The sequence below is a fragment of the Chaetura pelagica genome, unplaced genomic scaffold (assembly GCF_000747805.2).
Source record: "Chaetura pelagica isolate M959 unplaced genomic scaffold, ChaPel_1.0 scaffold207, whole genome shotgun sequence".
Taxonomy (NCBI): Eukaryota; Metazoa; Chordata; class Aves; order Apodiformes; family Apodidae; genus Chaetura; species Chaetura pelagica.
In genome coordinates this window covers 963467-978075 of record NW_009953929.1, presented here as the reverse complement: position 1 = coordinate 978075, position 14609 = coordinate 963467, and the positions used below count along the sequence as shown (strand labels likewise).

Below are 14609 nucleotides of genomic sequence, written 5' to 3'. Positions count from 1 at the left end.
GGATCTCTATAAATTCCATTTATTTTCCAAAAACTCAAAAGCATCTCAGAGGTGAACAGAGATCTGCTGAATCTGTGAGTGCAAATGAATGATTATGTGAAAAGAATTGTCTTCTCACTGGCTGAAGTTGCCTGCAGTAACCATTGGCTTGTACTGTCTTTCTCCAACCTTGCTGTGACCATTTAATGAGGTCTGATTCAGACTAATTCCCACAATCTGTAGGTTTTATTCCCTGTTGAGGCTGGAGTATTTGGATGTCTGTTCAGACATATAGTTTTCTTTTTAATTAACACATCTGATTATTTTTTTTTTGTGAAGGCCACAACCTCTGTCCTAATCTGGGCAGGTGAAATTTCACAAGCACTGTATCATGGCTCATAACTCAAGCATCTGGACACACCTTTTTAATTGTCATTTGTATCTGCCTGTCATTGCCTCTGGCATTTGCTGAGTTCATGTTTCTATGTGATTTACTGCAAAACATTTTGTTTAACAAGTCACTAACACACACTGACAGGGGAATCCCCCCTCAAGAAGCTGAAATAATGATTGCCTTCCTCTTTGCTTTCTTGAGGTAGGTGCTAAAAAATCAATCTGTTGGTATCAGCGCTTTAGACTTTGCATGTATGAAGAATTCTTGAAACTAGAAAGCTATGACCTTGAATCTATGGCAGGTTTGAATTGCAAATGCATTTTGTCTTGGGTTCTGTGTGTGTAACAAGGTGGATAAGCTCTGAAGCAGCACGATTAATCCCCAGTTGCAGAATTGCAAGGGCAGTGGGTTTATGAGACAGTGGCAGCTCTGGAAATGTTCAGCTAACTAATGAAAGTACTCAGATGCTGAGGCTGCTGCTTAACAGTGGTTCTGGGCAGCTTTTTAATATACCAAGGCAGCTGCTTTGCCTTCAGGAGTTGGCATCTTTGGTCCCTGTCTGAGGGTCCCATGCACACCAGGGAAGGCACCCGACCAAGACCCCCTGCCCATGGCCTCTCACTGGGGCACGCTGCAGTGGCAGCATGGCCTGGTGTGGGGCACAGCCTAGGCAGGGAGTCTTCTCTTTCACTTCCACAGGCCTGGGAGGCCTTTAACCAGGGGACCTGGTGAACTAGTTTTTAAGGCCATGCTTGAGTCCCATGTAACTGTTCCCACATGAGAGTGACTTTCTTTCCTTCTTGCTTTAAAGCAATCTGGACAGAGGACATCTAATTTAGGCCTAGATTTGTTCTCCTTTAGTTAAATATTCAAACTCTGTATTCTTCTTGCAGGCCTAATATTACTGTGCAGATGAACTGTTTTATTTGTGTGTGTCAGAATAAAGACACTAAGGATTTGCAATGTCAAAAACCACTTGATGTTGACAAAGGTGATTCATACAGGTCTTGCAAATGATTGCTTATGTCCATGATGAGTTGGGTGCAACCTAAAAAAAATAGCTCTGTTTAAGTGGCACATTCACAAAATGTAAGCAAATGCAGAAGAAAAAAATACAGTGAAATATCCATCTTTGCCCTTCCCCCAGTTAGTTGCTGATCTCATGTATTCAGGGCTCTGCCTGGCAGAGTGCAAATTTACTGTCCCATTAGTGGCTGCTGTTTGGCTGCACCTTCACAAAGGAAAATATGTCTAGAAAAGAAATTTGATGCGTCAGACACACCATAACTAATTCATTGCAGCCAGCACTCTTCTTCCTGCTCTGTTTAACTGCCTCAAGTTTTAATAATGTATGAATTTCTTGGTTTAGTTTTGTTATAAAATCCTGGGTTGTTTTGTTTGAGTGTGTATTTCTTAATGAAAGCAGGCAGCAAAAATGTTAAGTAATTGCAAGTAAGGAATATGGAAAAGCAATATGCTGATCTGAGCATTAGTTTTCAAAATAACAGGTTCTACTATGTTTTTTTGATAGGCTAATAAGGGTCTTAGTAATCAAGGGATGAAATGCTTTAAAATTCAAGCAAATAGTGGTCCCAGAATGACTTCTGGGTGGGGCCAGCTGACAACAGTGAACTTGGTTTTGATGGTCAAAGAGTTCAAGTAATGCTTCTGTGGGGTGGGTATAGAGAAGTCTCTAGTGTCTGTAGATGGCTGCTGGGGCTGCTCTTGAGGATCATCCATCTGTAGTTATATGGTGCCTTATTGTAGGAAACCTGACAATCATGGGAATACCAGGAAGGCAGCACAGTTTTGCAGAGTGATTTTCTCGAACTTGAGATGAATGCAGTCATAGTTGACAAAGCCAGAGAGAAAAAGGGGAATATTTCTGCCTCAGGTCTGTTTGGCTGATGGTTGGATGTGGAGGTTACTCTGTGTGAACTTGAGATCTCTTGGGAAGTGAAAGATATGTGCTGAAAATAGTTAGTCTTACATACCAAGTTCTATTTGTTTAACTGGTGTAAGATCACCTTGTCGACAGTATTTTAAAACCTCACACTCCTGAACTATCTTAGATACAATCTGGATGCTACTGATAGCATTCTGTTAATTGTTGAGGCAAAATTAAGTTTTGATAGGGTTTAGTGAGAGCAGAATAAAAGTAGTGCTCATAAGAACTATGAGCTGATAAGTTATCACAGCAGGAAGAGAGTGGGGCAATCGGGACGGATGTGAGTCACACGCCAGTTACAGTGCGTGTGAAGCCTCTGTGAGACTTATCGCCAGATTTCTTTGCTAGAGTAAACTTTTGTGGCCTGGACTGAAGTCAGTGGTGCTTTTGGCCATTTCTTAATAGCTCCATGGTTACCACAATTAATGTATTTGTTTATTATCTTGCACTAATTTACATATCATATAGATATTTGAATAAATATATCGTGTCAGCCATGAGGGCCCCTGAGCCAAAAGAGGATGTTATTGTTAGGTTTATTTGCCAATAGTTTTGTCGGAGATGGATGCTTTTCCAGATTAGAAGCAAAATTGTGTTTGTTTTGTCACATTTTCCTGATTGGCAGCTGTGTGACATGCGGCAGGAATTTGAAAGGAAGCTTTTCTTCTTGTGTGTCACCATTGCAGGGGTAAATGCTCTGCAGGCTCAGATGCAGCCTGTATCCCATCTGCTTTGGTGCCTAGGGGCACAAGGAGGCTCAGGGTGATGTGGCAAAACCACACTGGGGCAGCTGGTCACCTGCCTGTGCCAGGGGTAGGACTGGCTCCAGTGATGTGCATGGAGAGAGGGAAGAAACTGGTCACTTGTTCATCAGCACTGGTTAGCATTAACCAAGCCCCCTGAGAAGTCTTAATTTACTTTAGCCATTGGGTCAGCTGTGGGCTCATTCCTTGTGCTGGAATCAGGTGATACGCCCATTGTGTGACTGGACCAAATCTTTCACTCTTAGAGTAGCAGCTGTGTTGTAAATCTGTGGGCTATCTGGACCTGAAAGATGGACGGGCAGAGCTGTGATATAAAGATACAATACATCAGCTAAAAGGAATTAGTGCATGATGTGTCTTGTAAATTCAGGATAGGAGAGGACGTGAAAAGCTAAGCTGGGCTCAAATTAGTTCTTCTTATCCAGAACTTGCAGCAGCTACTGCAATAGCACCGATATTTTTCTGGCTATTATTTTTTTGAATTTTCTTCCTTGGTGGGGCTGTTAAAATAGGTTCCCCAAAGCAGCCTCTGTGCATCCAGTGCCTTTCCTTCACTCTCCAGGGGTGTGATAATGAGAAGAGGCATTGAAGCCAGGCTTGGGGGATACATCTGCTCTCCAGAGAGCAAGCACTGATGCGTCACCCTGGTGGAAGCCATTCTGAATACACCTGAACAGGGTTGGCAGCACAGCCTGGATAGCAAGTGTGCTGCCCTCCTACTTCTAGCGTGGTGCAGTGCCACTGCTGGCATCTCCTTCAGGATCTCGTGATAGGCAATTTAGCAGGGATTCTGCTGCACCTGTGTTTCAGTTCGTGACCTAGCAGGTTGTGCTTCAGTGCCATAAGCGATACACTTCTCCCCAGATAATTCCCTCTCTTTCATTTATTGGTGATAGAAGACTGTCACAGATAAATAAGCATGTTCTCACTTGACTGATAATTTATGTGGCGTTGCTGAAGGTGATTTATATGTGGAGAGGATTTGCTGATCTCATTAATAACTTTCCAAACATCTAGATAAACATGCTATCATTCTGAATCAAGTGAGCTTGAAACAGCCAAGGTATTCACCTGCAAGGGCTTCTGGCGCTCCATTCGTTCCCAGACAACAGAAGTTTGACAAAAGAATGTGGGAACTGCCAAAGCCCGTTTCTCCTCACAGCAGCCATGATCACCCTAAGGTGGGAGATTCCATCTATTCTTGCTAAATTATTCTCTATTGAAAGGCTTGTTGACAGGAGCAGTTTCTAGCTCTTTGATTTTTAAATAGGGACTGTATTTCGCAGCTCTGAGCACTCTGCCCCTGCAAACTTTCCTCTGCATCCTCCAACTTCCTGCCAGTGCCTGTGATGCAAAGAAGCAGGTAAACAATCTCTGCAAGCTTCCTCTACTGTGACTGTAACAGGGGAGGCTGAGACAGCCCTGGATGTTCCCTGCTGAGTATGCCAGGTTGTTGCTATGATATTTTATTTCATCAGAAGTAATCACCTCCTCTCTTGGACGGGCACCCTGTTATCTGGAGATCTCCAAGTGTTCTGTATGCGCTTATTGCTTAATTAAACCTCACAGAAGCTTTTATTGTGAATTTTATTGCCACTTTTTAAGTGCATAAACTGAGGCAGGGATAATGAAGTTTACAGTTCTGGGTGTCTGTCTAGTTACACCCCTCAAATTGGGAGGCCCAAAGGAACAGCTTCGCTTTCTCTTCCACCACTCCCTTCTTTCTTTCTATTAACTCCTCTGAGAAAGGGTTACCCACACCTGGAAACCTCCTGTGATCCGCACAAGTTGACCTGAAAGTTGCTGAGCAGAATATGAGGCCAGACCAGCTGGGAAGGAAATAAATGTTTTTTCCTTTTAATACTGTGATACACATCGTGTCCATGAATGCCGGAGGAAGATTCAGGCAAGCTGTCCTCAGCTTCTGTGGCAGAGCCAGGATTAGCCCAGGGTAACTGCCTCTGTCTGCTGTAGTCATGAATTTGCACCTCATTGTGAAGCATCAGGCAGGAGGTGAGAACTAATGTAGAAGGATGGCTTCTATATGCCTCCCTGCATGTTTTGGGTTCTGTAAATAAGCCAAATGACCAACAAATCTTCAGCCTAATTTTCACATCTAGGATAGAATCAGGAAAAGGTATTTAGAGAAATCCTGCGTGGTTTGAGCCTTCCTCTTCCATGTTCAGAACATCTTTGGCAATGAATGCTGTGTGTAAACAAGGGCCCCATTTCCAACACTTTTCTGAGAAGTTGTGACCTGTGTAGAATAAAGAAACATAGAAGTTGAGCAAATTTAAGGAGAAAAGGACAAAAAAAAAAAAAAATCAAGCTGCTGTTTTCCTCTTGTTGAACTTAAGCTTTGTGCTAAACTTTGCATTGGTAATGAACTAAAAGTGGTTGGGCACTCCAAATAGAAAAGGGCAAAGAAGAGAGAAGCAACTCATCATTGTATGACCCTCTCTAAAGTGTCATGGGTAATCAAGTGCAAAGTACTTAATGGATCATGATTTGCACGCCACCATTTTGATTGATGTACTACTTAGTGTAGGATTGATAGTTTTTTACAGTGATATTGATGGGAGTCTCTCAGAAGCACCTCTATTTTCTGCTGCGCTGGGGAGAGCAAAGCAGTGTTTGTTTGAAGCCATTGTGTTCCCAGGATCTTTGTTAAATGGTCAAAAATAGTGCAGAGTTGTTATCTTGCATAGAACCCAGATCTCACTAGAACTGTCTATATTTAGGCATCATCTAAAACCTTTGTGTCAGGCAATTCTCCAGGGAGACCAAAATAGCTTTTTTTTAAAATAGTGTCATGCAGCCATTTAGAGAGCATGTGATGATTAATCCATATTAAGGCATCTTGCTGTAATATGAGCTTGAACTCTATTCCAGGCTGTTCACAGTTAACCAAAGAATAAAAAAAATCCAGAAGAAACCTGTAGTTTTTGGTTTGCTGGCATGAGGGGGCTCCATCACAGCTATGAGACAAGTTCAAACAGTAGCAGAAAACATTACAGCTATGCTGAGTTCTGCTGCTGAGAGAAATTCCACTTGCACAAAGGATGCTGCATTAAAGGATTTATGTGTAGGATCAATTCACAGATTCTTGACAATAGACAATTCATTAAAGGGTATTAATGTAACAATTATTTCAGCTAACTTGCAGTGTCTCATTAGCATGTATAAAATAGAAGCACTTCTAAAATAAATGAAAATAACTTTTAAAATGCTCTAATACCTTACAGGTACACTCTTTTTCTAAATCCAAGACCCTTGGATGATGCCATCTGATGCTTGTGTTAGGAGCAAAGAGGCATTTTAAACAATCATGTCAGGGGTATGTGTTATGCCTTTTGGTGTCAGACTCCTCAAGCTGCTACTGTGCTCTATTGCAGACTTCATCTAACTTTGAAAGTTTAATTGCCTTTCTGCAGAGCTGTTAAGATTTAGGAGATGAGGGATAATCCCAGGCTGGCTGGACAGTGCTTTGAGATACAGTTCTCTGTTCCCATCAGTGCTTTTACAGGACTGGAGAGAGAAGCTTGTAAGCTGGTCTCCTGACATGAGGATTAGGGCTTGTTAATGTGGAGATTTCAGGCCAATTAATCAGCTTTCACTGGAGTATACTGTAAAGCTATAACAGTGATTTTTTTTTTTCTTTTTGCAAAATTCCTTTGTTTAAAGAGAAAAAAAAATGAATAATTCACCATTTTCTTCTTAATTTTCCTTAAAAAATACGTTACTTATGTGATTCTCCTCATGCTGCTTCTGTTAAAGGTAACTATCAACTTATTTTTCTAATTGAGTAATTATTTGAAACTGATTAGTTCACTCATCTTTAAATCTCACAGCTTATAGAAAGGTGATTAAACTTTCAGAGTTAGGTGAAATCTGTGATAGAGCACAGTGACAGCTTGAGTGATCTGAAATGGAGACCATCCCAACACTTGACTCAGTAATATTTTAAAGATCCTCTTAGCACTTGCACAGTGTGCTGGCAATGTTAGCATTCTCAGCACCAAAAAAGGACACAATTGCTCTATTGCTGTTTCTGAACGAGGGGGGGTGTGTGTGTGTCTTTATCATACTGGGGCATCTGTTTATTGTTTAAATATTTAAAAAAATAAAATACAAATGTAGACCACTGAAGTGCCATGTCCCCAGTTCAGCAGTGCGGCCCGATCCGTTAAAGCACTGGAATGTAAAGTCAGGCGTGCTTTTAAAGTCTGCTGACCTGGACCCTCCAGCTGCCGGGAAAGGAAGGGGACACCTCCTGGAGACATGGCAAGGACAAACAGGCCTTTCCATTTCCCGCCGGGGGGAAGCGCCGGCTGCTTCACTCGGTACTGCCAGTCCTAGCAAATATCTTCCTGTAGAGAGCAGAGCAGGTTGGGATTTTCATTCCTTGTGGGAAGTGCTGACTTCTCAGGAAGGATTTTAGGTTTGTTGGGTGTTTTTCAGTCAGGAATTGTTTCACCCAGACCCTGAATTTTTAGCTAATTTTTAATTTCAGTCAAAAAATCCCATCACAGCATGTTTTCTCTCTCTCTGGGGGCTGCTTTTCCTTTTATGATGTCTTGGTGAGACGTTTCAGCTGACCCTCCCAGTGTGGGGCGGGAAGCAGCAAACAGGCCATGGCTAATGCCAGGTCAGGGCAAAGATCAGTAGCCATCATGATGTAGAAAATGTCAAACTTACACCCAACTGTTTCCCCCTCACTCCACAGATATAGCAAAGGTAGGTATATGTAAGCTATTAAATATATCATAGAAATCTGTGTAGCACAGTTCAGAATATTTCTTAATAGTTTTTGAGAATGGAAGCTAATTTCTCATTTTGGAGCTTTTCCACACATTCTGAGTAGTGTGACTGCCTACAGCCACTGCCTTGGGTTGCTGCCCCTCTTCTTCCTCATCCTGCTGTCTGCAGCTGAGCCTTTCCTGATGGCCAGAAGGGCTGCAGCAGTCATCCACTGCAGAGCCATCATCATTTTGTCCAGCATGGCCGAGTCCTCCTGTGGTGGCTGCTGTAGGTGCTCAGGCAGGTGCAGGTGCCTGATAGAGTCACCTCTGTGGTGCTGTGCAGCTGGACACCACGTGCCTGGTGTCTCTCTTCTAGTGTTCATGGTTACTGCATTGGGAAAATCCAGCCAGATAAGGCCTCTCTCAGAGGATGTGGACTTTGGTCTTGCAAGAGTTGCTCTTAGTGCAAGTTGGAAGGGAACAGCCCCATGTGTGGCTGTGCAGCTGCAACAGTGCTGGCCCAGCCTGGGGTGGCCTTGTCTCTGGGCAGCCCCTGGGGACTCCTGCCGTCTCCCAGGGGAGGATGCCTGCTGCCCTGCTGTCCCTCTCCCCACCCGGGGGCTGGAGGAAGGTGCCTCTGGGCAGCTGTGTGCAGGCCACGTGGTGCCCAGGCCGCACTCATCTGGGACAGGGAGACAGGCTGCTTTGTTTGCAGCCAGCTCTGGGAGGGCCACAGGTATGAGGTGACCAGCAGCAGGAGGGTCCCAGCACCCACAGATACCGGCTGCAAGGCCTCCACTCTCTCCACCCCTGGGAGAGGCCTTGTCCAGCCCAGCAGAAGGGCCTGCCCGTTGGCTTAGATGACTCGGCTCTCCAGCACTCCTGCCAGGGCTGCAGCTCTGCTGTTATCACCAGGTCAGTCCCTGGTTTAAAAACATTCCACAGCACAAGCTGTAGATTTGTAGCCAAGGTTGCTAAACTGAGGAAAAAATAATAAAAGATTTTTTTTTTTAAGCTTGCTCAGGTTGTGTGAAAAGCTCCTCTGCTCCGTCTACGCAGCAGCTTTGCACAGGAGGCCTGTGTGTGTGCCTGCGAGTGTACCTGTGTGAACAGTGTCTGTGGCTGAAGCAGTTTGGATTTCACATCATAATACATTTTGTCCTCTGAGATGCCTTTATTTCTGTTTTGAACTTCCCAGATTTGTACCCAATTATGGAGTAAAAGTGCTCTGAAGTCAGTGTAGCCTTTCCCTAGTGGGTTTGTGTTTCCTCTTGTCATTCATACAGCAGATATATACACTTAGTGTGTAGAAATACTGGTTTTCTTATTAGAGGTGTGAGTTAAAGATGGGGAACTCATTTTAATTTGTAGCAATCATGCAGTCATTATTAGCAGGAGGCAAAGATCTTACACTGTGAACATCAAAGGAATCTGACGTTGTTTGGAAGCAGCATTTGGTACGTCGCTTCAAATTGTACAACTTGACTTTTAAGAAAAGCTCAAGAGAAAGCTCTTTTTTTTTTTTTTTTCTTTCTCCTGGCTTCTAAGGATCTTTATTTATCACCCTCAGGGGCATTACAGTGAGTAATTAGATTGGACCAGGAGAACGACTTAATTTTACTAGAAACTCATTAATTCATCCTATTTAAAATCTTCTCATTTCACCCAAAACCCAATTATGCTTGTAGTGGCAATGGTCTGGAAAAGCATTGTCTCGTAGGTATTAGGGGGGCCACTGGGACTCCTGTGGTATTCATGTCGGGGAGACAAGGGTGACTCCCTTTCTTTGACTTTTAGGTCAAAAGAACTAGTTGCTGGGACAGCTTGACAATTAGAAAACCCTGATGAGCATTTCGAGGTAAAACAGCTGTACAATAACAGAGGGGTTCATGTTGTGGGGCAGAAAGCTCATCAAAAGAGACTATCCAAACAATTGAGTTCTATAATTAACACACAAAAATCTGTTCAGAGATGGTAATAACAGTAAAAGAGAGCTGAGAAGATGCTGCCTACTTATGTGGCAGATGTGGGTTCTTTTACAATCTAAGAGAGAAAATCCATCCTCTTAAAGAATAATAATATTAGAGGGGAAAAATAAAAGTAACCTTTTGTTCCTAAGGGTGCAGTTAAAATGTGAGCATAAAATATTTTCAGACAGGGAAGAACTGTAGAAAAAATAAACTGTGATGAAAGACATGAAATATGCTATCAGAGTATTTTTTTTGAAGTCCTCAAATACAAATTTCTTTTCTCACTGAAATGTGTAAGACTGACACTGAAATATCTTTTATTAAATTATTTGCTTTGTCCCTCATTTCACCTATTTCAGGGTTTTTAATCAAAGTTTGCTACAATCATTGACTTAAAAACATTTCCTCTCTTCTGTGTGGACATTTGATTAAAAATTGCATCTACAGGAATTTTGAAGTTTCCATGACTATGTAGCGGATATGTTTTTCTACTTAAAAAAATGGAAACAATTGAATGCATAGCTTCTGAAATCTCAGCTAATTCCACAGATTTTTAGCTATCTTACACACTTCCTTGTGATAATATAAGTTATTAGTGGTGTGCTGGTCTCCTTTGGGAAGGAGGGGTGCAGCCGAAGCCTAGTTTGTGTTTTGGTACTGATCCTGTCCTGGCTGAGGGCCTTTTCATGTCAGAACTCATTGGGAATTGCAGCCCTTGGCAGTGATGGTGGCTCAGCAGTCCTGTGCCATGCCTTCCCCTGCCCATGGTTGCCCCATCCCACTAGTCTCTTTTTTTCTGCTGCTGCAAGTAAGCACTTCAGAACATCTGTGTCAGATTTTCATCCAATGCAGGTTCATTGACTTAACTAGATTTACTTCAGCAAACTCATGTTTCTGTGCTTGTTTATTCACCCCTTCTCTTATTAGCTCCTAATGTGGAAATTGGTGTTTTTCTCAGTTGTGAATTCTCACCTTCAGCAGAGGCTGAGACAGCAGATACCAACAGTTTCTCTAGTGTTGGTCCCTTGTTGCCAGAGTTGCTGGACAAGCAGTTCTCAGCTCAGGGGTGGCTTGCTTGGACCTTCCCTGTCCTGTCACCTGCTCAGAGCTCAGTCAGCCCCGCTGGTTCCAGGGTCTCTTTCCTCGCCAGGTGAGGATCCCACTTTACCTTCTGTGGCTGAAGAGCAGAGTGCTGCCTCCATGCCACTGCCAACGCCTCTGCTGGGAGCTTGCTGAGGTTTTTGTAAAGATATACACTGCATTTGTAATATTTTAAGAACTTGTCAACATGGAAACTGGGATGATTATTTATCCAAGCCTTTGCAAGACATTTTTGTTTTGTTTTTAAAAAACTGTTAAGCATGTCAAGCCTTTTCTAAGCTATGATGGAAAGATTAATTGCATTTCAGCAAGGACAAAACAGCAATTTAAGAACAAACACTGGGTTGTTGGGTTTTTTTTAACAACTTTGAATTTGCAGGAGTAATTTTTTTAAATATTCCCTCCCATTAAAATAATTGCTTATTTAAAAATAGTTAAAACCAGTATCATACATATAATTTGCTATAGCTGACTAAAAAGCATATGACTATGATATGTTTTTAAATTTTGAAATTCCTGGCTAAAATTTTCTAATAGAAAAATACAGCATTTGGAGAGGCCAAGCAAACAGACTTCTCGGCCCACACATGTATTCTTTCTCTTTTTTCTTTTTTTTTTCCTTGAGAAAGCTATGAGTCTGAAAATCATATTTAATGAGAAGATGGAGTTTGAAAAACAGCTTGAGAAAAATTGCATACAAATTTTACTGAAGATCCATAATTCTTCAGAGTATTTTTTTGCAGTTTTAACATCTCTCTCTGGTAAATAAAAGAAATAAATAAAAAGGCATATAATGACCAACAGTATTTGACAAATAGTGTCTCACTTTAAGGGAAATAGAAATAAAATCTGCTTTAACATTAGAATTCAAAGATAGCATAGTCATTTCAAGCTGATATCCATTTGAAACTGATGTGATTTATTCTGAGGCAAAACTGAGCTTTTTCATGCTGAAAATTTTTTTTTTTTTTTAGAATTTTCCTTGGGTCTAGTGCAGATGTTTGTAATGTTGTTATGCTTGTGGGTGATCTGAATGCTAGAAAAGATTATTTTTTTTTCTTCCTTTCTTTAAAAATTAACAAAGAACTAATTAAGGCAAAGCTCAGGAATTGAATTCAAAGTTTGCATTGCACATGTGAACTAATCTTCTTACAATGATATCTTATGAAAGCTGTGTAAGAACACCATTCATGCCAGGTTGCACCCAGGAGATCATTCCTAGAAAAGCGGCTGCATGAAGATTTGTCATAAACAAGCAATAAAGACTTTCAGGAAACAGGTTCTGTACAGGCTTCTTGTTTGCCTACTAAATCATTAACCTGCAGAAGCCCATCTGTAGCCTTAGCAGGCACTGGCTGTAATAGACATGTCAGCAGTACTTCATGCTAAGAACAGCTTTTACTTAAGGGATGGTACCACAGAGCTCTTAAGGGCAAAGAACTGCTGGTTTAATGCAGTACATTCTCTAATGTCCTTTTATGCCACATGCTGAATCTCTGAGCATGCTAAAATGAGGCAAGCTAACTGATGAGGAGTAGGGGATTTTTGAAGCAAAATGGCTGTGTGTGCTTTAGGAGCAGCAACTGTGTTTGGAGAGCTTTCTTTGGGTCTTGAAATATTAATGATCTTGGATTAATATAGAGGAAAACAAAATACCATGCATGAAACTGTGGAGGGGAATCCTTGATTTACAGACTGACCTTGCAGTACTCACTGTATGCATGTATTCCCTTTTAAACCACTGAGTCTGAAAAGACAGTGAGGATGAATGGTCGCAAAAATCTTTCCCTTTGGCATTTTCCTACCTTTCCAGCAGTGATATAGCTTGAGCAGGATATTCAGCCTTGTACTAGACTGTTTATCTTCTAAATATGCTAATACTAAGAAGATGCAAAAGACAGCTCTTCATTTAATAAGTTCTATATTCATATTAACAGTAATATTAGAGTTTACATGTTTTCTTTTAAAAACCTTGAGTAATAGCAGTATTTTTGTGGATAGGAACAGTCAGCCTGGTCTCCTTTTGTATTCTGTTTTTTTTCCATGCCTAATCTTTATATATGGGAGCAAGATTCCTCCTTTTGGTGTCTGTCGTGGTCATATACAGGATTAGGTGTATTTCTGATCTGAGCTGTGACAGTGAAAACCAGGAATAATATCACAGATCAGCATCTGCCATTTGCTGCTGTTGTTAAACTAGACACAAGAGGACATGTAGTGGTAGTACAACTTGCCAAATATTGAAAAGTGTATAAAAAATAAAAGGTAATTTTCCATGGTGGAGTTTTTTTGTTGTTTTTTTTTTCCTGGGCACTTCACATCAGAAGCAGAATAAGCTTTTTTACCCTAGTTGCCTTTGTGCACTGCGACTGCCTGGCTGGTAGGCTGTACCCGGTGGGTTTGTGTTTGCGTTCAGGGTCTCTGATGGCGGGGAGCCTGGGTCTGACCTCCATGATTCTTCCTGGTTTCTGATTTTAATCAGAACCCCAAGGCCATTTGAAGCATGGCCACAAAGCCTACCTTGCAAGTTGACTACCTTGCAAGTTGAACCTTACCTAATAACATGATGCATGTAAACTCTGGAAGCATAAATCTTTGTCATTTGAGCAATGTGTTTTTGTAAGATCCTCTGCTCCAGTGACAGCTGCAGCGAGTGAAAGCGGAGTGATCATCCAGCTGCCTTACGGGGTGCAAGGCACGTCGTGAAGTTAGAAGTTGTTAAGGAAATTCTGTAAATGGCTTTGGTTAATAAGAGTGAAGTAACTTGCTGTTTCAGAAATGTTACTGAAATCTCTCTCCTTTTCCTAGTGGAGGGCTTCATAAGAGCAAGAGGAAAGAACAAGGGGGTCTAAGGGAAGGGGGAAGAGCAAGCCCGAGCTGTGCAGAGGGCTGTGACCCATGTACCAGAGCCCCCACGTAGCAGGGGAACCCTAAAGGTAGTGTAGGTGATAAATGACAACATGTGAGAGTGAGTCACACAGTAAATACTGGGAATAACCTTTCCTTCTTACATGTTCGTGTGCTGGGGTATGTTCTCTGTTCTCTGTAACACTGAAAGCCAGTGATGGTGGGCTTTTATCTCTAGCCAAGGGAGAAATTTCTAGGATGACATACCTGTTAGCCACTATTAAAATGTGTTATTAATGATGCTAACGAGTTTTTTCCAGGTGATGTAAAAGTAGCCATTAATGTAAGCACTGCATTTAGGAATACGATATTACTGAAAGCTTGCCAGCCCCATGTGGGACCTGGTGGCAGAGGTGAAGTTATTGCTGTGCCCTGGATTTGAGGAGGAGAGAGCATTGCTGACTTCCTCCCTTGGGGAGAAAGAGCCAAATGAATTCTCCCTTTCCAGGAGGGAGACGTGCCATTTTCAGGAATGTTAAGCTGGGGCCCTTGATGCCAATCCCAATGGGTTCCTGTCCCACTCCCTCTTAAAAATTGGCAGTGTTTGACTGTCAGCTGCTGTTCCTTAAGTGGTCATAGAATAAACCAATTGCACCCTTTTTGTCCTCTGTGTGTGTGTGTATGCAGGTGAACATGGGTTAAGCAACATGCAGCTTCACGGTAAGCACAAAGGCAGCTGATTTTCTGGCACTTGTCAATAAAGAGTATAATATATATATTTATTTTTTTTATTATTATTATTTTTTACCATCTCCAAAACAGCTTTTAAAATGGCTCTCGCTGGAATTAGAAATCTGTATCCCC

At 41.9% G+C, this 14609-nt stretch overlaps 1 protein-coding gene across 1 annotated transcript in view; it reads left to right on the top strand.

Annotated features, from left to right (window-relative positions):
* The window catches only part of EPHA4 (EPH receptor A4), a 105086-nt gene that overhangs the window by 29319 nt on the left and 61158 nt on the right, over positions 1 to 14609 (top strand). The window lies entirely within an intron of this gene.